Source organism: Hydractinia symbiolongicarpus, chromosome 2, assembly GCF_029227915.1.
Source record: "Hydractinia symbiolongicarpus strain clone_291-10 chromosome 2, HSymV2.1, whole genome shotgun sequence".
Classification (NCBI taxonomy): domain Eukaryota; kingdom Metazoa; phylum Cnidaria; class Hydrozoa; order Anthoathecata; family Hydractiniidae; genus Hydractinia; species Hydractinia symbiolongicarpus.
In genome coordinates, this window is record NC_079876.1 from 31741005 (window position 1) to 31758802 (window position 17798).

The 17798-nt window shown below is 49.0% G+C and overlaps 94 non-coding genes across 94 annotated transcripts; 16 read left to right on the forward strand and 78 right to left on the reverse strand.

The window, feature by feature from the left end:
* The first annotated feature begins 84 nt into the window (after window positions 1-84).
* Trnag-gcc (transfer RNA glycine (anticodon GCC)) lies at window positions 85-155 on the forward strand. The gene has a single exon. It is a non-coding gene; the product is annotated as a tRNA-Gly (tRNA).
* Window positions 156-292: 137 nt separating this feature from the next.
* Window positions 293-365, reverse strand: Trnaf-gaa (transfer RNA phenylalanine (anticodon GAA)). The gene has a single exon. It is a non-coding gene; the product is annotated as a tRNA-Phe (tRNA).
* Window positions 366-445: 80 nt separating this feature from the next.
* Trnas-uga (transfer RNA serine (anticodon UGA)) lies at window positions 446-527 on the reverse strand. The gene has a single exon. It is a non-coding gene; the product is annotated as a tRNA-Ser (tRNA).
* Window positions 528-601: 74 nt separating this feature from the next.
* Window positions 602-673, reverse strand: Trnac-gca (transfer RNA cysteine (anticodon GCA)). The gene has a single exon. It is a non-coding gene; the product is annotated as a tRNA-Cys (tRNA).
* Window positions 674-749: 76 nt separating this feature from the next.
* Window positions 750-821, reverse strand: Trnae-uuc (transfer RNA glutamic acid (anticodon UUC)). Its single transcript has one exon. It is a non-coding gene; the product is annotated as a tRNA-Glu (tRNA).
* A 97-nt stretch (window positions 822-918) lies between these two features.
* Trnas-aga (transfer RNA serine (anticodon AGA)) lies at window positions 919-1000 on the reverse strand. The gene has a single exon. It is a non-coding gene; the product is annotated as a tRNA-Ser (tRNA).
* A 58-nt stretch (window positions 1001-1058) lies between these two features.
* Window positions 1059-1131, reverse strand: Trnat-agu (transfer RNA threonine (anticodon AGU)). Its single transcript has one exon. It is a non-coding gene; the product is annotated as a tRNA-Thr (tRNA).
* A 116-nt stretch (window positions 1132-1247) lies between these two features.
* Window positions 1248-1318, forward strand: Trnag-gcc (transfer RNA glycine (anticodon GCC)). Its single transcript has one exon. It is a non-coding gene; the product is annotated as a tRNA-Gly (tRNA).
* Window positions 1319-1455: 137 nt separating this feature from the next.
* Window positions 1456-1528, reverse strand: Trnaf-gaa (transfer RNA phenylalanine (anticodon GAA)). The gene has a single exon. It is a non-coding gene; the product is annotated as a tRNA-Phe (tRNA).
* An 80-nt stretch (window positions 1529-1608) lies between these two features.
* Trnas-uga (transfer RNA serine (anticodon UGA)) lies at window positions 1609-1690 on the reverse strand. Its single transcript has one exon. It is a non-coding gene; the product is annotated as a tRNA-Ser (tRNA).
* A 74-nt stretch (window positions 1691-1764) lies between these two features.
* Window positions 1765-1836, reverse strand: Trnac-gca (transfer RNA cysteine (anticodon GCA)). The gene has a single exon. It is a non-coding gene; the product is annotated as a tRNA-Cys (tRNA).
* A 76-nt stretch (window positions 1837-1912) lies between these two features.
* Trnae-uuc (transfer RNA glutamic acid (anticodon UUC)) lies at window positions 1913-1984 on the reverse strand. The gene has a single exon. It is a non-coding gene; the product is annotated as a tRNA-Glu (tRNA).
* Window positions 1985-2081: 97 nt separating this feature from the next.
* Window positions 2082-2163, reverse strand: Trnas-aga (transfer RNA serine (anticodon AGA)). The gene has a single exon. It is a non-coding gene; the product is annotated as a tRNA-Ser (tRNA).
* A 58-nt stretch (window positions 2164-2221) lies between these two features.
* Window positions 2222-2294, reverse strand: Trnat-agu (transfer RNA threonine (anticodon AGU)). The gene has a single exon. It is a non-coding gene; the product is annotated as a tRNA-Thr (tRNA).
* A 116-nt stretch (window positions 2295-2410) lies between these two features.
* On the forward strand, window positions 2411-2481 carry Trnag-gcc (transfer RNA glycine (anticodon GCC)). Its single transcript has one exon. It is a non-coding gene; the product is annotated as a tRNA-Gly (tRNA).
* Window positions 2482-2618: 137 nt separating this feature from the next.
* Window positions 2619-2691, reverse strand: Trnaf-gaa (transfer RNA phenylalanine (anticodon GAA)). The gene has a single exon. It is a non-coding gene; the product is annotated as a tRNA-Phe (tRNA).
* An 80-nt stretch (window positions 2692-2771) lies between these two features.
* On the reverse strand, window positions 2772-2853 carry Trnas-uga (transfer RNA serine (anticodon UGA)). The gene has a single exon. It is a non-coding gene; the product is annotated as a tRNA-Ser (tRNA).
* A 222-nt stretch (window positions 2854-3075) lies between these two features.
* Trnae-uuc (transfer RNA glutamic acid (anticodon UUC)) lies at window positions 3076-3147 on the reverse strand. Its single transcript has one exon. It is a non-coding gene; the product is annotated as a tRNA-Glu (tRNA).
* Window positions 3148-3244: 97 nt separating this feature from the next.
* On the reverse strand, window positions 3245-3326 carry Trnas-aga (transfer RNA serine (anticodon AGA)). Its single transcript has one exon. It is a non-coding gene; the product is annotated as a tRNA-Ser (tRNA).
* A 58-nt stretch (window positions 3327-3384) lies between these two features.
* Trnat-agu (transfer RNA threonine (anticodon AGU)) lies at window positions 3385-3457 on the reverse strand. The gene has a single exon. It is a non-coding gene; the product is annotated as a tRNA-Thr (tRNA).
* A 116-nt stretch (window positions 3458-3573) lies between these two features.
* On the forward strand, window positions 3574-3644 carry Trnag-gcc (transfer RNA glycine (anticodon GCC)). The gene has a single exon. It is a non-coding gene; the product is annotated as a tRNA-Gly (tRNA).
* A 137-nt stretch (window positions 3645-3781) lies between these two features.
* Window positions 3782-3854, reverse strand: Trnaf-gaa (transfer RNA phenylalanine (anticodon GAA)). The gene has a single exon. It is a non-coding gene; the product is annotated as a tRNA-Phe (tRNA).
* An 80-nt stretch (window positions 3855-3934) lies between these two features.
* Window positions 3935-4016, reverse strand: Trnas-uga (transfer RNA serine (anticodon UGA)). Its single transcript has one exon. It is a non-coding gene; the product is annotated as a tRNA-Ser (tRNA).
* Window positions 4017-4090: 74 nt separating this feature from the next.
* On the reverse strand, window positions 4091-4162 carry Trnac-gca (transfer RNA cysteine (anticodon GCA)). Its single transcript has one exon. It is a non-coding gene; the product is annotated as a tRNA-Cys (tRNA).
* A 76-nt stretch (window positions 4163-4238) lies between these two features.
* Trnae-uuc (transfer RNA glutamic acid (anticodon UUC)) lies at window positions 4239-4310 on the reverse strand. Its single transcript has one exon. It is a non-coding gene; the product is annotated as a tRNA-Glu (tRNA).
* Window positions 4311-4407: 97 nt separating this feature from the next.
* Window positions 4408-4489, reverse strand: Trnas-aga (transfer RNA serine (anticodon AGA)). Its single transcript has one exon. It is a non-coding gene; the product is annotated as a tRNA-Ser (tRNA).
* Window positions 4490-4547: 58 nt separating this feature from the next.
* Trnat-agu (transfer RNA threonine (anticodon AGU)) lies at window positions 4548-4620 on the reverse strand. The gene has a single exon. It is a non-coding gene; the product is annotated as a tRNA-Thr (tRNA).
* Window positions 4621-4736: 116 nt separating this feature from the next.
* On the forward strand, window positions 4737-4807 carry Trnag-gcc (transfer RNA glycine (anticodon GCC)). The gene has a single exon. It is a non-coding gene; the product is annotated as a tRNA-Gly (tRNA).
* Window positions 4808-4944: 137 nt separating this feature from the next.
* Window positions 4945-5017, reverse strand: Trnaf-gaa (transfer RNA phenylalanine (anticodon GAA)). The gene has a single exon. It is a non-coding gene; the product is annotated as a tRNA-Phe (tRNA).
* An 80-nt stretch (window positions 5018-5097) lies between these two features.
* Trnas-uga (transfer RNA serine (anticodon UGA)) lies at window positions 5098-5179 on the reverse strand. Its single transcript has one exon. It is a non-coding gene; the product is annotated as a tRNA-Ser (tRNA).
* Window positions 5180-5401: 222 nt separating this feature from the next.
* Window positions 5402-5473, reverse strand: Trnae-uuc (transfer RNA glutamic acid (anticodon UUC)). The gene has a single exon. It is a non-coding gene; the product is annotated as a tRNA-Glu (tRNA).
* A 97-nt stretch (window positions 5474-5570) lies between these two features.
* On the reverse strand, window positions 5571-5652 carry Trnas-aga (transfer RNA serine (anticodon AGA)). The gene has a single exon. It is a non-coding gene; the product is annotated as a tRNA-Ser (tRNA).
* A 58-nt stretch (window positions 5653-5710) lies between these two features.
* Trnat-agu (transfer RNA threonine (anticodon AGU)) lies at window positions 5711-5783 on the reverse strand. The gene has a single exon. It is a non-coding gene; the product is annotated as a tRNA-Thr (tRNA).
* A 116-nt stretch (window positions 5784-5899) lies between these two features.
* On the forward strand, window positions 5900-5970 carry Trnag-gcc (transfer RNA glycine (anticodon GCC)). The gene has a single exon. It is a non-coding gene; the product is annotated as a tRNA-Gly (tRNA).
* Window positions 5971-6107: 137 nt separating this feature from the next.
* Trnaf-gaa (transfer RNA phenylalanine (anticodon GAA)) lies at window positions 6108-6180 on the reverse strand. The gene has a single exon. It is a non-coding gene; the product is annotated as a tRNA-Phe (tRNA).
* An 80-nt stretch (window positions 6181-6260) lies between these two features.
* On the reverse strand, window positions 6261-6342 carry Trnas-uga (transfer RNA serine (anticodon UGA)). The gene has a single exon. It is a non-coding gene; the product is annotated as a tRNA-Ser (tRNA).
* Window positions 6343-6416: 74 nt separating this feature from the next.
* Trnac-gca (transfer RNA cysteine (anticodon GCA)) lies at window positions 6417-6488 on the reverse strand. Its single transcript has one exon. It is a non-coding gene; the product is annotated as a tRNA-Cys (tRNA).
* A 245-nt stretch (window positions 6489-6733) lies between these two features.
* On the reverse strand, window positions 6734-6815 carry Trnas-aga (transfer RNA serine (anticodon AGA)). Its single transcript has one exon. It is a non-coding gene; the product is annotated as a tRNA-Ser (tRNA).
* Window positions 6816-6873: 58 nt separating this feature from the next.
* Trnat-agu (transfer RNA threonine (anticodon AGU)) lies at window positions 6874-6946 on the reverse strand. The gene has a single exon. It is a non-coding gene; the product is annotated as a tRNA-Thr (tRNA).
* A 116-nt stretch (window positions 6947-7062) lies between these two features.
* On the forward strand, window positions 7063-7133 carry Trnag-gcc (transfer RNA glycine (anticodon GCC)). The gene has a single exon. It is a non-coding gene; the product is annotated as a tRNA-Gly (tRNA).
* Window positions 7134-7270: 137 nt separating this feature from the next.
* On the reverse strand, window positions 7271-7343 carry Trnaf-gaa (transfer RNA phenylalanine (anticodon GAA)). The gene has a single exon. It is a non-coding gene; the product is annotated as a tRNA-Phe (tRNA).
* An 80-nt stretch (window positions 7344-7423) lies between these two features.
* Trnas-uga (transfer RNA serine (anticodon UGA)) lies at window positions 7424-7505 on the reverse strand. The gene has a single exon. It is a non-coding gene; the product is annotated as a tRNA-Ser (tRNA).
* Window positions 7506-7579: 74 nt separating this feature from the next.
* Trnac-gca (transfer RNA cysteine (anticodon GCA)) lies at window positions 7580-7651 on the reverse strand. Its single transcript has one exon. It is a non-coding gene; the product is annotated as a tRNA-Cys (tRNA).
* Window positions 7652-8036: 385 nt separating this feature from the next.
* On the reverse strand, window positions 8037-8109 carry Trnat-agu (transfer RNA threonine (anticodon AGU)). The gene has a single exon. It is a non-coding gene; the product is annotated as a tRNA-Thr (tRNA).
* Window positions 8110-8225: 116 nt separating this feature from the next.
* On the forward strand, window positions 8226-8296 carry Trnag-gcc (transfer RNA glycine (anticodon GCC)). The gene has a single exon. It is a non-coding gene; the product is annotated as a tRNA-Gly (tRNA).
* Window positions 8297-8433: 137 nt separating this feature from the next.
* On the reverse strand, window positions 8434-8506 carry Trnaf-gaa (transfer RNA phenylalanine (anticodon GAA)). The gene has a single exon. It is a non-coding gene; the product is annotated as a tRNA-Phe (tRNA).
* Window positions 8507-8586: 80 nt separating this feature from the next.
* Trnas-uga (transfer RNA serine (anticodon UGA)) lies at window positions 8587-8668 on the reverse strand. Its single transcript has one exon. It is a non-coding gene; the product is annotated as a tRNA-Ser (tRNA).
* Window positions 8669-8742: 74 nt separating this feature from the next.
* On the reverse strand, window positions 8743-8814 carry Trnac-gca (transfer RNA cysteine (anticodon GCA)). Its single transcript has one exon. It is a non-coding gene; the product is annotated as a tRNA-Cys (tRNA).
* Window positions 8815-8890: 76 nt separating this feature from the next.
* Window positions 8891-8962, reverse strand: Trnae-uuc (transfer RNA glutamic acid (anticodon UUC)). Its single transcript has one exon. It is a non-coding gene; the product is annotated as a tRNA-Glu (tRNA).
* A 97-nt stretch (window positions 8963-9059) lies between these two features.
* Window positions 9060-9141, reverse strand: Trnas-aga (transfer RNA serine (anticodon AGA)). Its single transcript has one exon. It is a non-coding gene; the product is annotated as a tRNA-Ser (tRNA).
* Window positions 9142-9199: 58 nt separating this feature from the next.
* Window positions 9200-9272, reverse strand: Trnat-agu (transfer RNA threonine (anticodon AGU)). The gene has a single exon. It is a non-coding gene; the product is annotated as a tRNA-Thr (tRNA).
* Window positions 9273-9388: 116 nt separating this feature from the next.
* On the forward strand, window positions 9389-9459 carry Trnag-gcc (transfer RNA glycine (anticodon GCC)). Its single transcript has one exon. It is a non-coding gene; the product is annotated as a tRNA-Gly (tRNA).
* Window positions 9460-9596: 137 nt separating this feature from the next.
* Trnaf-gaa (transfer RNA phenylalanine (anticodon GAA)) lies at window positions 9597-9669 on the reverse strand. The gene has a single exon. It is a non-coding gene; the product is annotated as a tRNA-Phe (tRNA).
* An 80-nt stretch (window positions 9670-9749) lies between these two features.
* Window positions 9750-9831, reverse strand: Trnas-uga (transfer RNA serine (anticodon UGA)). The gene has a single exon. It is a non-coding gene; the product is annotated as a tRNA-Ser (tRNA).
* Window positions 9832-10053: 222 nt separating this feature from the next.
* On the reverse strand, window positions 10054-10125 carry Trnae-uuc (transfer RNA glutamic acid (anticodon UUC)). The gene has a single exon. It is a non-coding gene; the product is annotated as a tRNA-Glu (tRNA).
* A 97-nt stretch (window positions 10126-10222) lies between these two features.
* On the reverse strand, window positions 10223-10304 carry Trnas-aga (transfer RNA serine (anticodon AGA)). Its single transcript has one exon. It is a non-coding gene; the product is annotated as a tRNA-Ser (tRNA).
* A 58-nt stretch (window positions 10305-10362) lies between these two features.
* Window positions 10363-10435, reverse strand: Trnat-agu (transfer RNA threonine (anticodon AGU)). The gene has a single exon. It is a non-coding gene; the product is annotated as a tRNA-Thr (tRNA).
* Window positions 10436-10551: 116 nt separating this feature from the next.
* On the forward strand, window positions 10552-10622 carry Trnag-gcc (transfer RNA glycine (anticodon GCC)). Its single transcript has one exon. It is a non-coding gene; the product is annotated as a tRNA-Gly (tRNA).
* Window positions 10623-10759: 137 nt separating this feature from the next.
* Trnaf-gaa (transfer RNA phenylalanine (anticodon GAA)) lies at window positions 10760-10832 on the reverse strand. The gene has a single exon. It is a non-coding gene; the product is annotated as a tRNA-Phe (tRNA).
* Window positions 10833-10912: 80 nt separating this feature from the next.
* On the reverse strand, window positions 10913-10994 carry Trnas-uga (transfer RNA serine (anticodon UGA)). The gene has a single exon. It is a non-coding gene; the product is annotated as a tRNA-Ser (tRNA).
* Window positions 10995-11068: 74 nt separating this feature from the next.
* Window positions 11069-11140, reverse strand: Trnac-gca (transfer RNA cysteine (anticodon GCA)). The gene has a single exon. It is a non-coding gene; the product is annotated as a tRNA-Cys (tRNA).
* A 76-nt stretch (window positions 11141-11216) lies between these two features.
* On the reverse strand, window positions 11217-11288 carry Trnae-uuc (transfer RNA glutamic acid (anticodon UUC)). The gene has a single exon. It is a non-coding gene; the product is annotated as a tRNA-Glu (tRNA).
* A 97-nt stretch (window positions 11289-11385) lies between these two features.
* Trnas-aga (transfer RNA serine (anticodon AGA)) lies at window positions 11386-11467 on the reverse strand. The gene has a single exon. It is a non-coding gene; the product is annotated as a tRNA-Ser (tRNA).
* A 58-nt stretch (window positions 11468-11525) lies between these two features.
* On the reverse strand, window positions 11526-11598 carry Trnat-agu (transfer RNA threonine (anticodon AGU)). The gene has a single exon. It is a non-coding gene; the product is annotated as a tRNA-Thr (tRNA).
* A 116-nt stretch (window positions 11599-11714) lies between these two features.
* On the forward strand, window positions 11715-11785 carry Trnag-gcc (transfer RNA glycine (anticodon GCC)). Its single transcript has one exon. It is a non-coding gene; the product is annotated as a tRNA-Gly (tRNA).
* A 137-nt stretch (window positions 11786-11922) lies between these two features.
* Window positions 11923-11995, reverse strand: Trnaf-gaa (transfer RNA phenylalanine (anticodon GAA)). Its single transcript has one exon. It is a non-coding gene; the product is annotated as a tRNA-Phe (tRNA).
* Window positions 11996-12231: 236 nt separating this feature from the next.
* On the reverse strand, window positions 12232-12303 carry Trnac-gca (transfer RNA cysteine (anticodon GCA)). Its single transcript has one exon. It is a non-coding gene; the product is annotated as a tRNA-Cys (tRNA).
* Window positions 12304-12688: 385 nt separating this feature from the next.
* Window positions 12689-12761, reverse strand: Trnat-agu (transfer RNA threonine (anticodon AGU)). The gene has a single exon. It is a non-coding gene; the product is annotated as a tRNA-Thr (tRNA).
* A 116-nt stretch (window positions 12762-12877) lies between these two features.
* Trnag-gcc (transfer RNA glycine (anticodon GCC)) lies at window positions 12878-12948 on the forward strand. The gene has a single exon. It is a non-coding gene; the product is annotated as a tRNA-Gly (tRNA).
* Window positions 12949-13085: 137 nt separating this feature from the next.
* On the reverse strand, window positions 13086-13158 carry Trnaf-gaa (transfer RNA phenylalanine (anticodon GAA)). The gene has a single exon. It is a non-coding gene; the product is annotated as a tRNA-Phe (tRNA).
* An 80-nt stretch (window positions 13159-13238) lies between these two features.
* Trnas-uga (transfer RNA serine (anticodon UGA)) lies at window positions 13239-13320 on the reverse strand. Its single transcript has one exon. It is a non-coding gene; the product is annotated as a tRNA-Ser (tRNA).
* Window positions 13321-13394: 74 nt separating this feature from the next.
* On the reverse strand, window positions 13395-13466 carry Trnac-gca (transfer RNA cysteine (anticodon GCA)). The gene has a single exon. It is a non-coding gene; the product is annotated as a tRNA-Cys (tRNA).
* Window positions 13467-13542: 76 nt separating this feature from the next.
* Trnae-uuc (transfer RNA glutamic acid (anticodon UUC)) lies at window positions 13543-13614 on the reverse strand. Its single transcript has one exon. It is a non-coding gene; the product is annotated as a tRNA-Glu (tRNA).
* Window positions 13615-13711: 97 nt separating this feature from the next.
* Window positions 13712-13793, reverse strand: Trnas-aga (transfer RNA serine (anticodon AGA)). The gene has a single exon. It is a non-coding gene; the product is annotated as a tRNA-Ser (tRNA).
* A 58-nt stretch (window positions 13794-13851) lies between these two features.
* On the reverse strand, window positions 13852-13924 carry Trnat-agu (transfer RNA threonine (anticodon AGU)). Its single transcript has one exon. It is a non-coding gene; the product is annotated as a tRNA-Thr (tRNA).
* A 116-nt stretch (window positions 13925-14040) lies between these two features.
* Trnag-gcc (transfer RNA glycine (anticodon GCC)) lies at window positions 14041-14111 on the forward strand. Its single transcript has one exon. It is a non-coding gene; the product is annotated as a tRNA-Gly (tRNA).
* Window positions 14112-14248: 137 nt separating this feature from the next.
* Trnaf-gaa (transfer RNA phenylalanine (anticodon GAA)) lies at window positions 14249-14321 on the reverse strand. Its single transcript has one exon. It is a non-coding gene; the product is annotated as a tRNA-Phe (tRNA).
* A 236-nt stretch (window positions 14322-14557) lies between these two features.
* Window positions 14558-14629, reverse strand: Trnac-gca (transfer RNA cysteine (anticodon GCA)). Its single transcript has one exon. It is a non-coding gene; the product is annotated as a tRNA-Cys (tRNA).
* A 385-nt stretch (window positions 14630-15014) lies between these two features.
* On the reverse strand, window positions 15015-15087 carry Trnat-agu (transfer RNA threonine (anticodon AGU)). Its single transcript has one exon. It is a non-coding gene; the product is annotated as a tRNA-Thr (tRNA).
* Window positions 15088-15203: 116 nt separating this feature from the next.
* Trnag-gcc (transfer RNA glycine (anticodon GCC)) lies at window positions 15204-15274 on the forward strand. The gene has a single exon. It is a non-coding gene; the product is annotated as a tRNA-Gly (tRNA).
* Window positions 15275-15411: 137 nt separating this feature from the next.
* On the reverse strand, window positions 15412-15484 carry Trnaf-gaa (transfer RNA phenylalanine (anticodon GAA)). Its single transcript has one exon. It is a non-coding gene; the product is annotated as a tRNA-Phe (tRNA).
* Window positions 15485-15564: 80 nt separating this feature from the next.
* Trnas-uga (transfer RNA serine (anticodon UGA)) lies at window positions 15565-15646 on the reverse strand. The gene has a single exon. It is a non-coding gene; the product is annotated as a tRNA-Ser (tRNA).
* A 74-nt stretch (window positions 15647-15720) lies between these two features.
* On the reverse strand, window positions 15721-15792 carry Trnac-gca (transfer RNA cysteine (anticodon GCA)). The gene has a single exon. It is a non-coding gene; the product is annotated as a tRNA-Cys (tRNA).
* Window positions 15793-15868: 76 nt separating this feature from the next.
* On the reverse strand, window positions 15869-15940 carry Trnae-uuc (transfer RNA glutamic acid (anticodon UUC)). The gene has a single exon. It is a non-coding gene; the product is annotated as a tRNA-Glu (tRNA).
* A 209-nt stretch (window positions 15941-16149) lies between these two features.
* Window positions 16150-16222, reverse strand: Trnat-agu (transfer RNA threonine (anticodon AGU)). Its single transcript has one exon. It is a non-coding gene; the product is annotated as a tRNA-Thr (tRNA).
* A 116-nt stretch (window positions 16223-16338) lies between these two features.
* Trnag-gcc (transfer RNA glycine (anticodon GCC)) lies at window positions 16339-16409 on the forward strand. Its single transcript has one exon. It is a non-coding gene; the product is annotated as a tRNA-Gly (tRNA).
* A 137-nt stretch (window positions 16410-16546) lies between these two features.
* Trnaf-gaa (transfer RNA phenylalanine (anticodon GAA)) lies at window positions 16547-16619 on the reverse strand. Its single transcript has one exon. It is a non-coding gene; the product is annotated as a tRNA-Phe (tRNA).
* An 80-nt stretch (window positions 16620-16699) lies between these two features.
* Window positions 16700-16781, reverse strand: Trnas-uga (transfer RNA serine (anticodon UGA)). Its single transcript has one exon. It is a non-coding gene; the product is annotated as a tRNA-Ser (tRNA).
* Window positions 16782-16855: 74 nt separating this feature from the next.
* Trnac-gca (transfer RNA cysteine (anticodon GCA)) lies at window positions 16856-16927 on the reverse strand. The gene has a single exon. It is a non-coding gene; the product is annotated as a tRNA-Cys (tRNA).
* Window positions 16928-17003: 76 nt separating this feature from the next.
* Window positions 17004-17075, reverse strand: Trnae-uuc (transfer RNA glutamic acid (anticodon UUC)). Its single transcript has one exon. It is a non-coding gene; the product is annotated as a tRNA-Glu (tRNA).
* Window positions 17076-17172: 97 nt separating this feature from the next.
* On the reverse strand, window positions 17173-17254 carry Trnas-aga (transfer RNA serine (anticodon AGA)). Its single transcript has one exon. It is a non-coding gene; the product is annotated as a tRNA-Ser (tRNA).
* A 58-nt stretch (window positions 17255-17312) lies between these two features.
* On the reverse strand, window positions 17313-17385 carry Trnat-agu (transfer RNA threonine (anticodon AGU)). Its single transcript has one exon. It is a non-coding gene; the product is annotated as a tRNA-Thr (tRNA).
* A 116-nt stretch (window positions 17386-17501) lies between these two features.
* Window positions 17502-17572, forward strand: Trnag-gcc (transfer RNA glycine (anticodon GCC)). The gene has a single exon. It is a non-coding gene; the product is annotated as a tRNA-Gly (tRNA).
* A 137-nt stretch (window positions 17573-17709) lies between these two features.
* Window positions 17710-17782, reverse strand: Trnaf-gaa (transfer RNA phenylalanine (anticodon GAA)). Its single transcript has one exon. It is a non-coding gene; the product is annotated as a tRNA-Phe (tRNA).
* Between the last annotated feature and the right edge of the window lie 16 nt (window positions 17783-17798).

Here is a 17798-nt window from a genome sequence, read left to right on the forward strand (position 1 = left end):
CACACGTCTGAAATGCCGTTAAGGCTACTAACACACCGGGACGTGATACACTGTCACTCGGAAATTTTGGAAATGAGTAGTAACGCATTGGTGGTTCAGTGGTAGAATTCTCGCCTGCCACGCGGGAGACCGGGGTTCGATTCCCCGCCAATGCATCGTGTTTTACCTACACCAGAAAATACCCTCCGTAAAAAAGAAAGGAAGGAAAATAAATAAAAAAACATAGCTGAGGAAAAGTGCTACGGCTGCTTGCATTCACCACCTCAAACCGCCCTGCTGGGCAGTGATAAAATGCCGAGACCCGGGATTGAACCAGGGACCTTCAGATCTTCAGTCTGACGCTCTCCCAACTGAGCTATCTCGGCCATGATCAATTCTATCACATGGCAAAGGTCTGTACGTTGTGATAGACACTTGACCAGATCAAAAAGAATGTTTGAAGATTCGCTGCGAGTAGGGTTCGAACCTACGCGGGAAGATCCCATTAGATTTCAAGTCTAACGCCTTAACCACTCGGCCATCGCAGCAGAAATTGCTGGGTAACCAGAATAATTCACCAGCTCACCACTCAGGTGCCGAAGAGGACAAAAAGCCAACTAGTAGGGGACACCCGGGTTTGAACCAGGGACCTCTCGATCTGCAGTCGAATGCTCTACCACTGAGCTATATCCCCAGCCAAGGACGGAATCCACGCACAGGGTATATAACATCAACGCGTGAGAGAGCAACTTAACTTAAAAAATGTACACTTCCCGCACCGGGAATCGAACCCGGGCCGCCTGGGTGAAAACCAGAAATCCTAACCACTAGACCATGCGGGACACGTTCGCACCACTAAGTAATTTAGATGTCATGCTTTTTCTGACAATTTGAACTAGCTCTGTCTTTCTGTTCGTGTCAAAAACACCATTTTGCGTCCGCTGCGAGTAGGATTCGAACCTACGCGGGAAGATCCCATTTGATTTCTAGTCAAACGCCTTAACCACTCGGCCATCGCAGCCTGACAAACCGCTGGCCATTGCCACAAGGCCAACCAGAAAGCACAACATTACTGCTAAAGGCACTGCCCGGATTTGAACCGGGGATCTCCTGTTTACTAGACAGGCGCTTTAACCGCTAAGCCACAGCGCCTGCCTGTTGGGAGATTTTGAAAATCTCAATATCACACGTCTGAAATGCCGTTAAGGCTACTAACACACCGGGACGTGATACACTGTCACTCGGAAATTTTGGAAATGAGTAGTAACGCATTGGTGGTTCAGTGGTAGAATTCTCGCCTGCCACGCGGGAGACCGGGGTTCGATTCCCCGCCAATGCATCGTGTTTTACCTACACCAGAAAATACCCTCCGTAAAAAAGAAAGGAAGGAAAATAAATAAAAAAACATAGCTGAGGAAAAGTGCTACGGCTGCTTGCATTCACCACCTCAAACCGCCCTGCTGGGCAGTGATAAAATGCCGAGACCCGGGATTGAACCAGGGACCTTCAGATCTTCAGTCTGACGCTCTCCCAACTGAGCTATCTCGGCCATGATCAATTCTATCACATGGCAAAGGTCTGTACGTTGTGATAGACACTTGACCAGATCAAAAAGAATGTTTGAAGATTCGCTGCGAGTAGGGTTCGAACCTACGCGGGAAGATCCCATTAGATTTCAAGTCTAACGCCTTAACCACTCGGCCATCGCAGCAGAAATTGCTGGGTAACCAGAATAATTCACCAGCTCACCACTCAGGTGCCGAAGAGGACAAAAAGCCAACTAGTAGGGGACACCCGGGTTTGAACCAGGGACCTCTCGATCTGCAGTCGAATGCTCTACCACTGAGCTATATCCCCAGCCAAGGACGGAATCCACGCACAGGGTATATAACATCAACGCGTGAGAGAGCAACTTAACTTAAAAAATGTACACTTCCCGCACCGGGAATCGAACCCGGGCCGCCTGGGTGAAAACCAGAAATCCTAACCACTAGACCATGCGGGACACGTTCGCACCACTAAGTAATTTAGATGTCATGCTTTTTCTGACAATTTGAACTAGCTCTGTCTTTCTGTTCGTGTCAAAAACACCATTTTGCGTCCGCTGCGAGTAGGATTCGAACCTACGCGGGAAGATCCCATTTGATTTCTAGTCAAACGCCTTAACCACTCGGCCATCGCAGCCTGACAAACCGCTGGCCATTGCCACAAGGCCAACCAGAAAGCACAACATTACTGCTAAAGGCACTGCCCGGATTTGAACCGGGGATCTCCTGTTTACTAGACAGGCGCTTTAACCGCTAAGCCACAGCGCCTGCCTGTTGGGAGATTTTGAAAATCTCAATATCACACGTCTGAAATGCCGTTAAGGCTACTAACACACCGGGACGTGATACACTGTCACTCGGAAATTTTGGAAATGAGTAGTAACGCATTGGTGGTTCAGTGGTAGAATTCTCGCCTGCCACGCGGGAGACCGGGGTTCGATTCCCCGCCAATGCATCGTGTTTTACCTACACCAGAAAATACCCTCCGTAAAAAAGAAAGGAAGGAAAATAAATAAAAAAACATAGCTGAGGAAAAGTGCTACGGCTGCTTGCATTCACCACCTCAAACCGCCCTGCTGGGCAGTGATAAAATGCCGAGACCCGGGATTGAACCAGGGACCTTCAGATCTTCAGTCTGACGCTCTCCCAACTGAGCTATCTCGGCCATGATCAATTCTATCACATGGCAAAGGTCTGTACGTTGTGATAGACACTTGACCAGATCAAAAAGAATGTTTGAAGATTCGCTGCGAGTAGGGTTCGAACCTACGCGGGAAGATCCCATTAGATTTCAAGTCTAACGCCTTAACCACTCGGCCATCGCAGCAGAAATTGCTGGGTAACCAGAATAATTCACCAGCTCACCACTCAGGTGCCGAAGAGGACAAAAAGCCAACTAGTAGGGGACACCCGGGTTTGAACCAGGGACCTCTCGATCTGCAGTCGAATGCTCTACCACTGCGCTATATCCCCAGCCAAGGACGGAATCCACGCACAGGGTATATAACATCAACGCGTGAGAGAGCAACTTAACTTAAAAAATGTACACTTCCCGCACCGGGAATCGAACCCGGGCCGCCTGGGTGAAAACCAGAAATCCTAACCACTAGACCATGCGGGACACGTTCGCACCACTAAGTAATTTAGATGTCATGCTTTTTCTGACAATTTGAACTAGCTCTGTCTTTCTGTTCGTGTCAAAAACACCATTTTGCGTCCGCTGCGAGTAGGATTCGAACCTACGCGGGAAGATCCCATTTGATTTCTAGTCAAACGCCTTAACCACTCGGCCATCGCAGCCTGACAAACCGCTGGCCATTGCCACAAGGCCAACCAGAAAGCACAACATTACTGCTAAAGGCACTGCCCGGATTTGAACCGGGGATCTCCTGTTTACTAGACAGGCGCTTTAACCGCTAAGCCACAGCGCCTGCCTGTTGGGAGATTTTGAAAATCTCAATATCACACGTCTGAAATGCCGTTAAGGCTACTAACACACCGGGACGTGATACACTGTCACTCGGAAATTTTGGAAATGAGTAGTAACGCATTGGTGGTTCAGTGGTAGAATTCTCGCCTGCCACGCGGGAGACCGGGGTTCGATTCCCCGCCAATGCATCGTGTTTTACCTACACCAGAAAATACCCTCCGTAAATAAGAAAGGAAGGAAAATAAATAAAAAAACATAGCTGAGGAAAAGTGCTACGGCTGCTTGCATTCACCACCTCAAACCGCCCTGCTGGGCAGTGATAAAATGCCGAGACCCGGGATTGAACCAGGGACCTTCAGATCTTCAGTCTGACGCTCTCCCAACTGAGCTATCTCGGCCATGATCAATTCTATCACATGGCAAAGGTCTGTACGTTGTGATAGACACTTGACCAGATCAAAAAGAATGTTTGAAGATTCGCTGCGAGTAGGGTTCGAACCTACGCGGGAAGATCCCATTAGATTTCAAGTCTAACGCCTTAACCACTCGGCCATCGCAGCAGAAATTGCTGGGTAACCAGAATAATTCACCAGCTCACCACTCAGGTGCCGAAGAGGACAAAAAGCCAACTAATAGGGGACACCCGGGTTTGAACCAGGGACCTCTCGATCTGCAGTCGAATGCTCTACCACTGAGCTATATCCCCAGCCAAGGACGGAATCCACGCACAGGGTATATAACATCAACGCGTGAGAGAGCAACTTAACTTAAAAAATGTACACTTCCCGCACCGGGAATCGAACCCGGGCCGCCTGGGTGAAAACCAGAAATCCTAACCACTAGACCATGCGGGACACGTTCGCACCACTAAGTAATTTAGATGTCATGCTTTTTCTGACAATTTGAACTAGCTCTGTCTTTCTGTTCGTGTCAAAAACACCATTTTGCGTCCGCTGCGAGTAGGATTCGAACCTACGCGGGAAGATCCCATTTGATTTCTAGTCAAACGCCTTAACCACTCGGCCATCGCAGCCTGACAAACCGCTGGCCATTGCCACAAGGCCAACCAGAAAGCACAACATTACTGCTAAAGGCACTGCCCGGATTTGAACCGGGGATCTCCTGTTTACTAGACAGGCGCTTTAACCGCTAAGCCACAGCGCCTGCCTGTTGGGAGATTTTGAAAATCTCAATATCACACGTCTGAAATGCCGTTAAGGCTACTAACACACCGGGACGTGATACACTGTCACTCGGAAATTTTGGAAATGAGTAGTAACGCATTGGTGGTTCAGTGGTAGAATTCTCGCCTGCCACGCGGGAGACCGGGGTTCGATTCCCCGCCAATGCATCGTGTTTTACCTACACCAGAAAATACCCTCCGTAAAAAAGAAAGGAAGGAAAATAAATAAAAAAACATAGCTGAGGAAAAGTGCTACGGCTGCTTGCATTCACCACCTCAAACCGCCCTGCTGGGCAGTGATAAAATGCCGAGACCCGGGATTGAACCAGGGACCTTCAGATCTTCAGTCTGACGCTCTCCCAACTGAGCTATCTCGGCCATGATCAATTCTATCACATGGCAAAGGTCTGTACGTTGTGATAGACACTTGACCAGATCAAAAAGAATGTTTGAAGATTCGCTGCGAGTAGGGTTCGAACCTACGCGGGAAGATCCCATTAGATTTCAAGTCTAACGCCTTAACCACTCGGCCATCGCAGCAGAAATTGCTGGGTAACCAGAATAATTCACCAGCTCACCACTCAGGTGCCGAAGAGGACAAAAAGCCAACTAGTGGGGGACACCCGGGTTTGAACCAGGGACCTCTCGATCTGCAGTCGAATGCTCTACCACTGAGCTATATCCCCAGCCAAGGACGGAATCCACGCACAGGGTATATAACATCAACGCGTGAGAGAGCAACTTAACTTAAAAAATGTACACTTCCCGCACCGGGAATCGAACCCGGGCCGCCTGGGTGAAAACCAGAAATCCTAACCACTAGACCATGCGGGACACGTTCGCACCACTAAGTAATTTAGATGTCATGCTTTTTCTGACAATTTGAACTAGCTCTGTCTTTCTGTTCGTGTCAAAAACACCATTTTGCGTTCGCTGCGAGTAGGATTCGAACCTACGCGGGAAGATCCCATTTGATTTCTAGTCAAACGCCTTAACCACTCGGCCATCGCAGCCTGACAAACCGCTGGCCATTGCCACAAGGCCGACCAGAAAGCACAACATTACTGCTAAAGGCACTGCCCGGATTTGAACCGGGGATCTCCTGTTTACTAGACAGGCGCTTTAACCGCTAAGCCACAGCGCCTGCCTGTTGGGAGATTTTGAAAATCTCAATATCACACGTCTGAAATGCCGTTAAGGCTACTAAAACACCGGGACGTGATACACTGTCACTCGGAAATTTTGGAAATGAGTAGTAACGCATTGGTGGTTCAGTGGTAGAATTCTCGCCTGCCACGCGGGAGACCGGGGTTCGATTCCCCGCCAATGCATCGTGTTTTACCTACACCAGAAAATACCCTCCGTAAAAAAGAAAGGAAGGAAAATAAATAAAAAAACATAGCTGAGGAAAAGTGCTACGGCTGCTTGCATTCACCACCTCAAACCGCCCTGCTGAGCAGTGATAAAATGCCGAGACCCGGGATTGAACCAGGGACCTTCAGATCTTCAGTCTGACGCTCTCCCAACTGAGCTATCTCGGCCATGATCAATTCTATCACATGGCAAAGGTCTGTACGTTGTGATAGACACTTGACCAGATCAAAAAGAATGTTTGAAGATTCGCTGCGAGTAGGGTTCGAACCTACGCGGGAAGATCCCATTAGATTTCAAGTCTAACGCCTTAACCACTCGGCCATCGCAGCAGAAATTGCTGGGTAACCAGAATAATTCACCAGCTCACCACTCAGGTGCCGAAGAGGACAAAAAGCCAACTAGTAGGGGACACCCGGGTTTGAACCAGGGACCTCTCGATCTGCAGTCGAATGCTCTACCACTGAGCTATATCCCCAGCCAAGGACGGAATCCACGCACAGGGTATATAACATCAACGCGTGAGAGAGCAACTTAACTTAAAAAATGTACACTTCCCGCACCGGGAATCGAACCCGGGCCGCCTGGGTGAAAACCAGAAATCCTAACGACTAGACCATGCGGGACACGTTCGCACCACTAAGTAATTTAGATGTCATGCTTTTTCTGACAATTTGAACTAGCTCTGTCTTTCTGTTCGTGTCAAAAACACCATTTTGCGTCCGCTGCGAGTAGGATTCGAACCTACGCGGGAAGATCCCATTTGATTTCTAGTCAAACGCCTTAACCACTCGGCCATCGCAGCCTGACAAACCGCTGGCCATTGCCACAAGGCCAACCAGAAAGCACAACATTACTGCTAAAGGCACTGCCCGGATTTGAACCGGGGATCTCCTGTTTACTAGACAGGCGCTTTAACCGCTAAGCCACAGCGCCTGCCTGTTGGGAGATTTTGAAAATCTCAATATCACACGTCTGAAATGCCGTTAAGGCTACTAACACACCGGGACGTGATACACTGTCACTCGGAAATTTTGGAAATGAGTAGTAACGCATTGGTGGTTCAGTGGTAGAATTCTCGCCTGCCACGCGGGAGACCGGGGTTCGATTCCCCGCCAATGCATCGTGTTTTACCTACACCAGAAAATACCCTCCGTAAAAAAGAAAGGAAGGAAAATAAATAAAAAAACATAGCTGAGGAAAAGTGCTACGGCTGCTTGCATTCACCACCTCAAACCGCCCTGCTGGGCAGTGATAAAATGCCGAGACCCGGGATTGAACCAGGGACCTTCAGATCTTCAGTCTGACGCTCTCCCAACTGAGCTATCTCGGCCATGATCAATTCTATCACATGGCAAAGGTCTGTACGTTGTGATAGACACTTGACCAGATCAAAAAGAATGTTTGAAGATTCGCTGCGAGTAGGGTTCGAACCTACGCGGGAAGATCCCATTAGATTTCAAGTCTAACGCCTTAACCACTCGGCCATCGCAGCAGAAATTGCTGGGTAACCAGAATAATTCACCAGCTCACCACTCAGGTGCCGAAGAGGACAAAAAGCCAACTAGTAGGGGACACCCGGGTTTGAACCAGGGACCTCTCGATCTGCAGTCGAATGCTCTACCACTGAGCTATATCCCCAGCCAAGGACGGAATCCACGCACAGGGTATATAACATCAACGCGTGAGAGAGCAACTTAACTTAAAAAATGTACACTTCCCGCACCGGGAATCGAACCCGGGCCGCCGGGGTGAAAACCAGAAATCCTAACGACTAGACCATGCGGGACACGTTCGCACCACTAAGTAATTTAGATGTCATGCTTTTTCTGACAATTTGAACTAGCTCTGTCTTTCTGTTCGTGTCAAAAACACCATTTTGCGTCCGCTGCGAGTAGGATTCGAACCTACGCGGGAAGATCTCATTTGATTTCTAGTCAAACGCCTTAACCACTCGGCCATCGCAGCCTGACAAACCGCTGGCCATTGCCACAAGGCCGACCAGAAAGCACAACATTACTGCTAAAGGCACTGCCCGGATTTGAACCGGGGATCTCCTGTTTACTAGACAGGCGCTTTAACCGCTAAGCCACAGCGCCTGCCTGTTGGGAGATTTTGAAAATCTCAATATCACACGTCTGAAATGCCGTTAAGGCTACTAACACACCGGGACGTGATACACTGTCACTCGGAAATTTTGGAAATGAGTAGTAACGCATTGGTGGTTCAGTGGTAGAATTCTCGCCTGCCACGCGGGAGACCGGGGTTCGATTCCCCGCCAATGCATCGTGTTTTACCTACACCAGAAAATACCCTCCGTAAAAAAGAAAGGAAGGAAAATAAATAAAAAAACATAGCTGAGGAAAAGTGCTACGGCTGCTTGCATTCACCACCTCAAACCGCCCTGCTGGGCAGTGATAAAATGCCGAGACCCGGGATTGAACCAGGGACCTTCAGATCTTCAGTCTGACGCTCTCCCAACTGAGCTATCTCGGCCATGATCAATTCTATCACATGGCAAAGGTCTGTACGTTGTGATAGACACTTGACCAGATCAAAAAGAATGTTTGAAGATTCGCTGCGAGTAGGGTTCGAACCTACGCGGGAAGATCCCATTAGATTTCAAGTCTAACGCCTTAACCACTCGGCCATCGCAGCAGAAATTGCTGGGTAACCAGAATAATTCACCAGCTCACCACTCAGGTGCCGAAGAGGACAAAAAGCCAACTAGTAGGGGACACCCGGGTTTGAACCAGGGACCTCTCGATCTGCAGTCGAATGCTCTACCACTGAGCTATATCCCCAGCCAAGGACGGAATCCACGCACAGGGTATATAACATCAACGCGTGAGAGAGCAACTTAACTTAAAAAATGTACACTTCCCGCACCGGGAATCGAACCCGGGCCGCCTGGGTGAAAACCAGAAATCCTAACCACTAGACCATGCGGGACACGTTCGCACCACTAAGTAATTTAGATGTCATGCTTTTTCTGACAATTTGAACTAGCTCTGTCTTTCTGTTCGTGTCAAAAACACCATTTTGCGTCCGCTGCGAGTAGGATTCGAACCTACGCGGGAAGATCCCATTTGATTTCTAGTCAAACGCCTTAACCACTCGGCCATCGCAGCCTGACAAACCGCTGGCCATTGCCACAAGGCCGACCAGAAAGCACAACATTACTGCTAAAGGCACTGCCCGGATTTGAACCGGGGATCTCCTGTTTACTAGACAGGCGCTTTAACCGCTAAGCCACAGCGCCTGCCTGTTGGGAGATTTTGAAAATCTCAATATCACACGTCTGAAATGCCGTTAAGGCTACTAACACACCGGGACGTGATACACTGTCACTCGGAAATTTTGGAAATGAGTAGTAACGCATTGGTGGTTCAGTGGTAGAATTCTCGCCTGCCACGCGGGAGACCGGGGTTCGATTCCCCGCCAATGCATCGTGTTTTACCTACACCAGAAAATACCCTCCGTAAAAAAGAAAGGAAGGAAAATAAATAAAAAAACATAGCTGAGGAAAAGTGCTACGGCTGCTTGCATTCACCACCTCAAACCGCCCTGCTGGGCAGTGATAAAATGCCGAGACCCGGGATTGAACCAGGGACCTTCAGATCTTCAGTCTGACGCTCTCCCAACTGAGCTATCTCGGCCATGATCAATTCTATCACATGGCAAAGGTCTGTACGTTGTGATAGACACTTGACCAGATCAAAAAGAATGTTTGAAGATTCGCTGCGAGTAGGGTTCGAACCTACGCGGGAAGATCCCATTAGATTTCAAGTCTAACGCCTTAACCACTCGGCCATCGCAGCAGAAATTGCTGGGTAACCAGAATAATTCACCAGCTCACCACTCAGGTGCCGAAGAGGACAAAAAGCCAACTAGTAGGGGACACCCGGGTTTGAACCAGGGATCTCTCGATCTGCAGTCGAATGCTCTACCACTGAGCTATATCCCCAGCCAAGAACGGAATCCACGCACAGGGTATATAACATCAACGCGTGAGAGAGCAACTTAACTTAAAAAATGTACACTTCCCGCACCGGGAATCGAACCCGGGCCGCCTGGGTGAAAACCAGAAATCCTAACCACTAGACCATGCGGGACACGTTCGCACCACTAAGTAATTTAGATGTCATGCTTTTTCTGACAATTTGAACTAGCTCTGTCTTTCTGTTCGTGTCAAAAACACCATTTTGCGTCCGCTGCGAGTAGGATTCGAACCTACGCGGGAAGATCCCATTTGATTTCTAGTCAAACGCCTTAACCACTCGGCCATCGCAGCCTGACAAACCGCTGGCCATTGCCACAAGGCCGACCAGAAAGCACAACATTACTGCTAAAGGCACTGCCCGGATTTGAACCGGGGATCTCCTGTTTACTAGACAGGCGCTTTAACCGCTAAGCCACAGCGCCTGCCTGTTGGGAGATTTTGAAAATCTCAATATCACACGTCTGAAATGCCGTTAAGGCTACTAACACACCGGGACGTGATACACTGTCACTCGGAAATTTTGGAAATGAGTAGTAACGCATTGGTGGTTCAGTGGTAGAATTCTCGCCTGCCACGCGGGAGACCGGGGTTCGATTCCCCGCCAATGCATCGTGTTTTACCTACACCAGAAAATACCCTCCGTAAAAAAGAAAGGAAGGAAAATAAATAAAAAAACATAGCTGAGGAAAAGTGCTACGGCTGCTTGCATTCACCACCTCAAACCGCCCTGCTGGGCAGTGATAAAATGCCGAGACCCGGGATTGAACCAGGGACCTTCAGATCTTCAGTCTGACGCTCTCCCAACTGAGCTATCTCGGCCATGATCAATTCTATCACATGGCAAAGGTCTGTACGTTGTGATAGACACTTGACCAGATCAAAAAGAATGTTTGAAGATTCGCTGCGAGTAGGGTTCGAACCTACGCGGGAAGATCCCATTAGATTTCAAGTCTAACGCCTTAACCACTCGGCCATCGCAGCAGAAATTGCTGGGTAACCAGAATAATTCACCAGCTCACCACTCAGGTGCCGAAGAGGACAAAAAGCCAACTAGTAGGGGACACCCGGGTTTGAACCAGGGACCTCTCGATCTGCAGTCGAATGCTCTACCACTGAGCTATATCCCCAGCCAAGGACGGAATCCACGCACAGGGTATATAACATCAACGCGTGAGAGAGCAACTTAACTTAAAAAATGTACACTTCCCGCACCGGGAATCGAACCCGGGCCGCCTGGGTGAAAACCAGAAATCCTAACCACTAGACCATGCGGGACACGTTCGCACCACTAAGTAATTTAGATGTCATGCTTTTTCTGACAATTTGAACTAGCTCTGTCTTTCTGTTCGTGTCAAAAACACCATTTTGCGTCCGCTGCGAGTAGGATTCGAACCTACGCGGGAAGATCCCATTTGATTTCTAGTCAAACGCCTTAACCACTCGGCCATCGCAGCCTGACAAACCGCTGGCCATTGCCACAAGGCCGACCAGAAAGCACAACATTACTGCTAAAGGCACTGCCCGGATTTGAACCGGGGATCTCCTGTTTACTAGACAGGCGCTTTAACCGCTAAGCCACAGCGCCTGCCTGTTGGGAGATTTTGAAAATCTCAATATCACACGTCTGAAATGCCGTTAAGGCTACTAACACACCGGGACGTGATACACTGTCACTCGGAAATTTTGGAAATGAGTAGTAACGCATTGGTGGTTCAGTGGTAGAATTCTCGCCTGCCACGCGGGAGACCGGGGTTCGATTCCCCGCCAATGCATCGTGTTTTACCTACACCAGAAAATACCCTCCGTAAAAAAGAAAGGAAGGAAAATAAATAAAAAAACATAGCTGAGGAAAAGTGCTACGGCTGCTTGCATTCACCACCTCAAACCGCCCTGCTGGGCAGTGATAAAATGCCGAGACCCGGGATTGAACCAGGGACCTTCAGATCTTCAGTCTGACGCTCTCCCAACTGAGCTATCTCGGCCATGATCAATTCTATCACATGGCAAAGGTCTGTACGTTGTGATAGACACTTGACCAGATCAAAAAGAATGTTTGAAGATTCGCTGCGAGTAGGGTTCGAACCTACGCGGGAAGATCCCATTAGATTTCAAGTCTAACGCCTTAACCAATCGGCCATCGCAGCAGAAATTGCTGGGTAACCAGAATAATTCACCAGCTCACCACTCAGGTGCCGAAGAGGACAAAAAGCCAACTAGTAGGGGACACCCGGGTTTGAACCAGGGACCTCTCGATCTGCAGTCGAATGCTCTACCACTGAGCTATATCCCCAGCCAAGGACGGAATCCACGCACAGGGTATATAACATCAACGCGTGAGAGAGCAACTTAACTTAAAAAATGTACACTTCCCGCACCGGGAATCGAACCCGGGCCGCCGGGGTGAAAACCAGAAATCCTAACGACTAGACCATGCGGGACACGTTCGCACCACTAAGTAATTTAGATGTCATGCTTTTTCTGACAATTTGAACTAGCTCTGTCTTTCTGTTCGTGTCAAAAACACCATTTTGCGTCCGCTGCGAGTAGGATTCGAACCTACGCGGGAAGATCTCATTTGATTTCTAGTCAAACGCCTTAACCACTCGGCCATCGCAGCCTGACAAACCGCTGGCCATTGCCACAAGGCCGACCAGAAAGCACAACATTACTGCTAAAGGCACTGCCCGGATTTGAACCGGGGATCTCCTGTTTACTAGACAGGCGCTTTAACCGCTAAGCCACAGCGCCTGCCTGTTGGGAGATTTTGAAAATCTCAATATCACACGTCTGAAATGCCGTTAAGGCTACTAACACACCGGGACGTGATACACTGTCACTCGGAAATTTTGGAAATGAGTAGTAACGCATTGGTGGTTCAGTGGTAGAATTCTCGCCTGCCACGCGGGAGACCGGGGTTCGATTCCCCGCCAATGCATCGTGTTTTACCTACACCAGAAAATACCCTCCGTAAAAAAGAAAGGAAGGAAAATAAATAAAAAAACATAGCTGAGGAAAAGTGCTACGGCTGCTTGCATTCACCACCTCAAACCGCCCTGCTGGGCAGTGATAAAATGCCGAGACCCGGGATTGAACCAGGGACCTTCAGATCTTCAGTCTGACGCTCTCCCAACTGAGCTATCTCGGCCATGATCAATTCTATCACATGGCAAAGGTCTGTACGTTGTGATAGACACTTGACCAGATCAAAAAGAATGTTTGAAGATTCGCTGCGAGTAGGGTTCGAACCTACGCGGGAAGATCCCATTAGATTTCAAGTCTAACGCCTTAACCACTCGGCCATCGCAGCAGAAATTGCTGGGTAACCAGAATAATTCACCAGCTCACCACTCAGGTGCCGAAGAGGACAAAAAGCCAACTAGTAGGGGACACCCGGGTTTGAACCAGGGACCTCTCGATCTGCAGTCGAATGCTCTACCACTGAGCTATATCCCCAGCCAAGGACGGAATCCACGCACAGGGTATATAACATCAACGCGTGAGAGAGCAACTTAACTTAAAAAATGTACACTTCCCGCACCGGGAATCGAACCCGGGCCGCCTGGGTGAAAACCAGAAATCCTAACCACTAGACCATGCGGGACACGTTCGCACCACTAAGTAATTTAGATGTCATGCTTTTTCTGACAATTTGAACTAGCTCTGTCTTTCTGTTCGTGTCAAAAACACCATTTTGCGTCCGCTGCGAGTAGGATTCGAACCTACGCGGGAAGATCCCATTTGATTTCTAGTCAAACGCCTTAACCACTCGGCCATCGCAGCCTGACAAACCGCTGGCCATTGCCACAAGGCCGACCAGAAAGCACAACATTACTGCTAAAGGCACTGCCCGGATTTGAACCGGGGATCTCCTGTTTACTAGACAGGCGCTTTAACCGCTAAGCCACAGCGCCTGCCTGTTGGGAGATTTTGAAAATCTCAATATCACACGTCTGAAATGCCGTTAAGGCTACTAACACACCGGGACGTGATACACTGTCACTCGGAAATTTTGGAAATGAGTAGTAACGCATTGGTGGTTCAGTGGTAGAATTCTCGCCTGCCACGCGGGAGACCGGGGTTCGATTCCCCGCCAATGCATCGTGTTTTACCTACACCAGAAAATACCCTCCGTAAAAAAGAAAGGAAGGAAAATAAATAAAAAAACATAGCTGAGGAAAAGTGCTACGGCTGCTTGCATTCACCACCTCAAACCGCCCTGCTGGGCAGTGATAAAATGCCGAGACCCGGGATTGAACCAGGGACCTTCAGATCTTCAGTCTGACGCTCTCCCAACTGAGCTATCTCGGCCATGATCAATTCTATCACATGGCAAAGGTCTGTACGTTGTGATAGACACTTGACCAGATCAAAAAGAATGTTTGAAGATTCGCTGCGAGTAGGGTTCGAACCTACGCGGGAAGATCCCATTAGATTTCAAGTCTAACGCCTTAACCAATCGGCCATCGCAGCAGAAATTGCTGGGTAACCAGAATAATTCACCAGCTCACCACTCAGGTGCCGAAGAGGACAAAAAGCCAACTAGTAGGGGACACCCGGGTTTGAACCAGGGACCTCTCGATCTGCAGTCGAATGCTCTACCACTGAGCTATATCCCCAGCCAAGGACGGAATCCACGCACAGGGTATATAACATCAACGCGTGAGAGAGCAACTTAACTTAAAAAATGTACACTTCCCGCACCGGGAATCGAACCCGGGCCGCCGGGGTGAAAACCAGAAATCCTAACGACTAGACCATGCGGGACACGTTCGCACCACTAAGTAATTTAGATGTCATGCTTTTTCTGACAATTTGAACTAGCTCTGTCTTTCTGTTCGTGTCAAAAACACCATTTTGCGTCCGCTGCGAGTAGGATTCGAACCTACGCGGGAAGATCTCATTTGATTTCTAGTCAAACGCCTTAACCACTCGGCCATCGCAGCCTGACAAACCGCTGGCCATTGCCACAAGGCCGACCAGAAAGCACAACATTACTGCTAAAGGCACTGCCCGGATTTGAACCGGGGATCTCCTGTTTACTAGACAGGCGCTTTAACCGCTAAGCCACAGCGCCTGCCTGTTGGGAGATTTTGAAAATCTCAATATCACACGTCTGAAATGCCGTTAAGGCTACTAACACACCGGGACGTGATACACTGTCACTCGGAAATTTTGGAAATGAGTAGTAACGCATTGGTGGTTCAGTGGTAGAATTCTCGCCTGCCACGCGGGAGACCGGGGTTCGATTCCCCGCCAATGCATCGTGTTTTACCTACACCAGAAAATACCCTCCGTAAAAAAGAAAGGAAGGAAAATAAATAAAAAAACATAGCTGAGGAAAAGTGCTACGGCTGCTTGCATTCACCACCTCAAACCGCCCTGCTGGGCAGTGATAAAATGCCGAGACCCGGGATTGAACCAGGGACCTTCAGATCTTCAGTCTGACGCTCTCCCAACTGAGCTATCTCGGCCATGATCAATTCTATCACATGGCAAAGGTCTGTACGTTGTGATAGACACTTGACCAGATCAAAAAGAATGTTTGAAGATTCGCTGCGAGTAGGGTTCGAACCTACGCGGGAAGATCCCATTAGATTTCAAGTCTAACGCCTTAACCACTCGGCCATCGCAGCAGAAATTGCTGGGTAACCAGAATAATTCACCAGCTCACCACTCAGGTGCCGAAGAGGACAAAAAGCCAACTAGTAGGGGACACCCGGGTTTGAACCAGGGACCTCTCGATCTGCAGTCGAATGCTCTACCACTGAGCTATATCCCCAGCCAAGGACGGAATCCACGCACAGGGTATATAACATCAACGCGTGAGAGAGCAACTTAACTTAAAAAATGTACACTTCCCGCACCGGGAATCGAACCCGGGCCGCCTGGGTGAAAACCAGAAATCCTAACCACTAGACCATGCGGGACACGTTCGCACCACTAAGTAATTTAGATGTCATGCTTTTTCTGACAATTTGAACTAGCTCTGTCTTTCTGTTCGTGTCAAAAACACCATTTTGCGTCCGCTGCGAGTAGGATTCGAACCTACGCGGGAAGATCCCACTCGGCCATCGCAGCCTGACAAACCGCTGGCCATTGCCACAAGGCCGACCAGAAAGCACAACATTACTGCTAAAGGCACTGCCCGGATTTGAACCGGGGATCTCCTGTTTACTAGACAGGCGCTTTAACCGCTAAGCCACAGCGCCTGCCTGTTGGGAGATTTTGAAAATCTCAATATAACACGTCTGAAATGCCGTTAAGGCTACTAACACACCGGGACGTGATACACTGTCACTCGGAAATTTTGGAAATGAGTAGTAACGCATTGGTGGTTCAGTGGTAGAATTCTCGCCTGCCACGCGGGAGACCGGGGTTCGATTCCCCGCCAATGCATCGTGTTTTACCTACACCAGAAAATACCCTCCGTAAAAAAGAAAGGAAGGAAAATAAATAAAAAAACATAGCTGAGGAAAAGTGCTACGGCTGCTTGCATTCACCACCTCAAACCGCCCTGCTGGGCAGTGATAAAATGCCGAGACCCGGGATTGAACCAGGGACCTTCAGATCTTCAGTCTGACGCTCTCCCAACTGAGCTATCTCGGCCATGATCAATTCTATCACATGGCAAAGGTCTGTACGTTGTGATAGACACTTGACCAGATCAAAAAGAATGTTTGAAGATTCGCTGCGAGTAGGGTTCGAACCTACGCGGGAAGATCCCATTAGATTTCAAGTCTAACGCCTTAACCACTCGGCCATCGCAGCAGAAATTGCTGGGTAACCAGAATAATTCACCAGCTCACCACTCAGGTGCCGAAGAGGACAAAAAGCCAACTAGTAGGGGACACCCGGGTTTGAACCAGGGACCTCTCGATCTGCAGTCGAATGCTCTACCACTGAGCTATATCCCCAGCCAAGGACGGAATCCACGCACAGGGTATATAACATCAACGCGTGAGAGAGCAACTTAACTTAAAAAATGTACACTTCCCGCACCGGGAATCGAACCCGGGCCGCCTGGGTGAAAACCAGAAATCCTAACCACTAGACCATGCGGGACACGTTCGCACCACTAAGTAATTTAGATGTCATGCTTTTTCTGACAATTTGAACTAGCTCTGTCTTTCTGTTCGTGTCAAAAACACCATTTTGCGTCCGCTGCGAGTAGGATTCGAACCTACGCGGGAAGATCCCATTTGATTTCTAGTCAAACGCCTTAACCACTCGGCCATCGCAGCCTGACAAACCGCTGGCCATTGCCACAAGGCCGACCAGAAAGCACAACATTACTGCTAAAGGCACTGCCCGGATTTGAACCGGGGATCTCCTGTTTACTAGACAGGCGCTTTAACCGCTAAGCCACAGCGCCTGCCTGTTGGGAGATTTTGAAAATCTCAATATCACACGTCTGAAATGCCGTTAAGGCTACTAACACACCGGGACGTGATACACTGTCACTCGGAAATTTTGGAAATGAGTAGTAACGCATTGGTGGTTCAGTGGTAGAATTCTCGCCTGCCACGCGGGAGACCGGGGTTCGATTCCCCGCCAATGCATCGTGTTTTACCTACACCAGAAAATACCCTCCGTAAAAAAGAAAGGAAGGAAAATAAATAAAAAAACATAGCTGAGGAAAAGTGCTACGGCTGCTTGCATTCACCACCTCAAACCGCCCTGCTGGGCAGTGATAAAATGCCGAGACCCGGGATTGAACCAGGGACCTTCAGATCTTCAGTCTGACGCTCTCCCAACTGAGCTATCTCGGCCATGATCAATTCTATC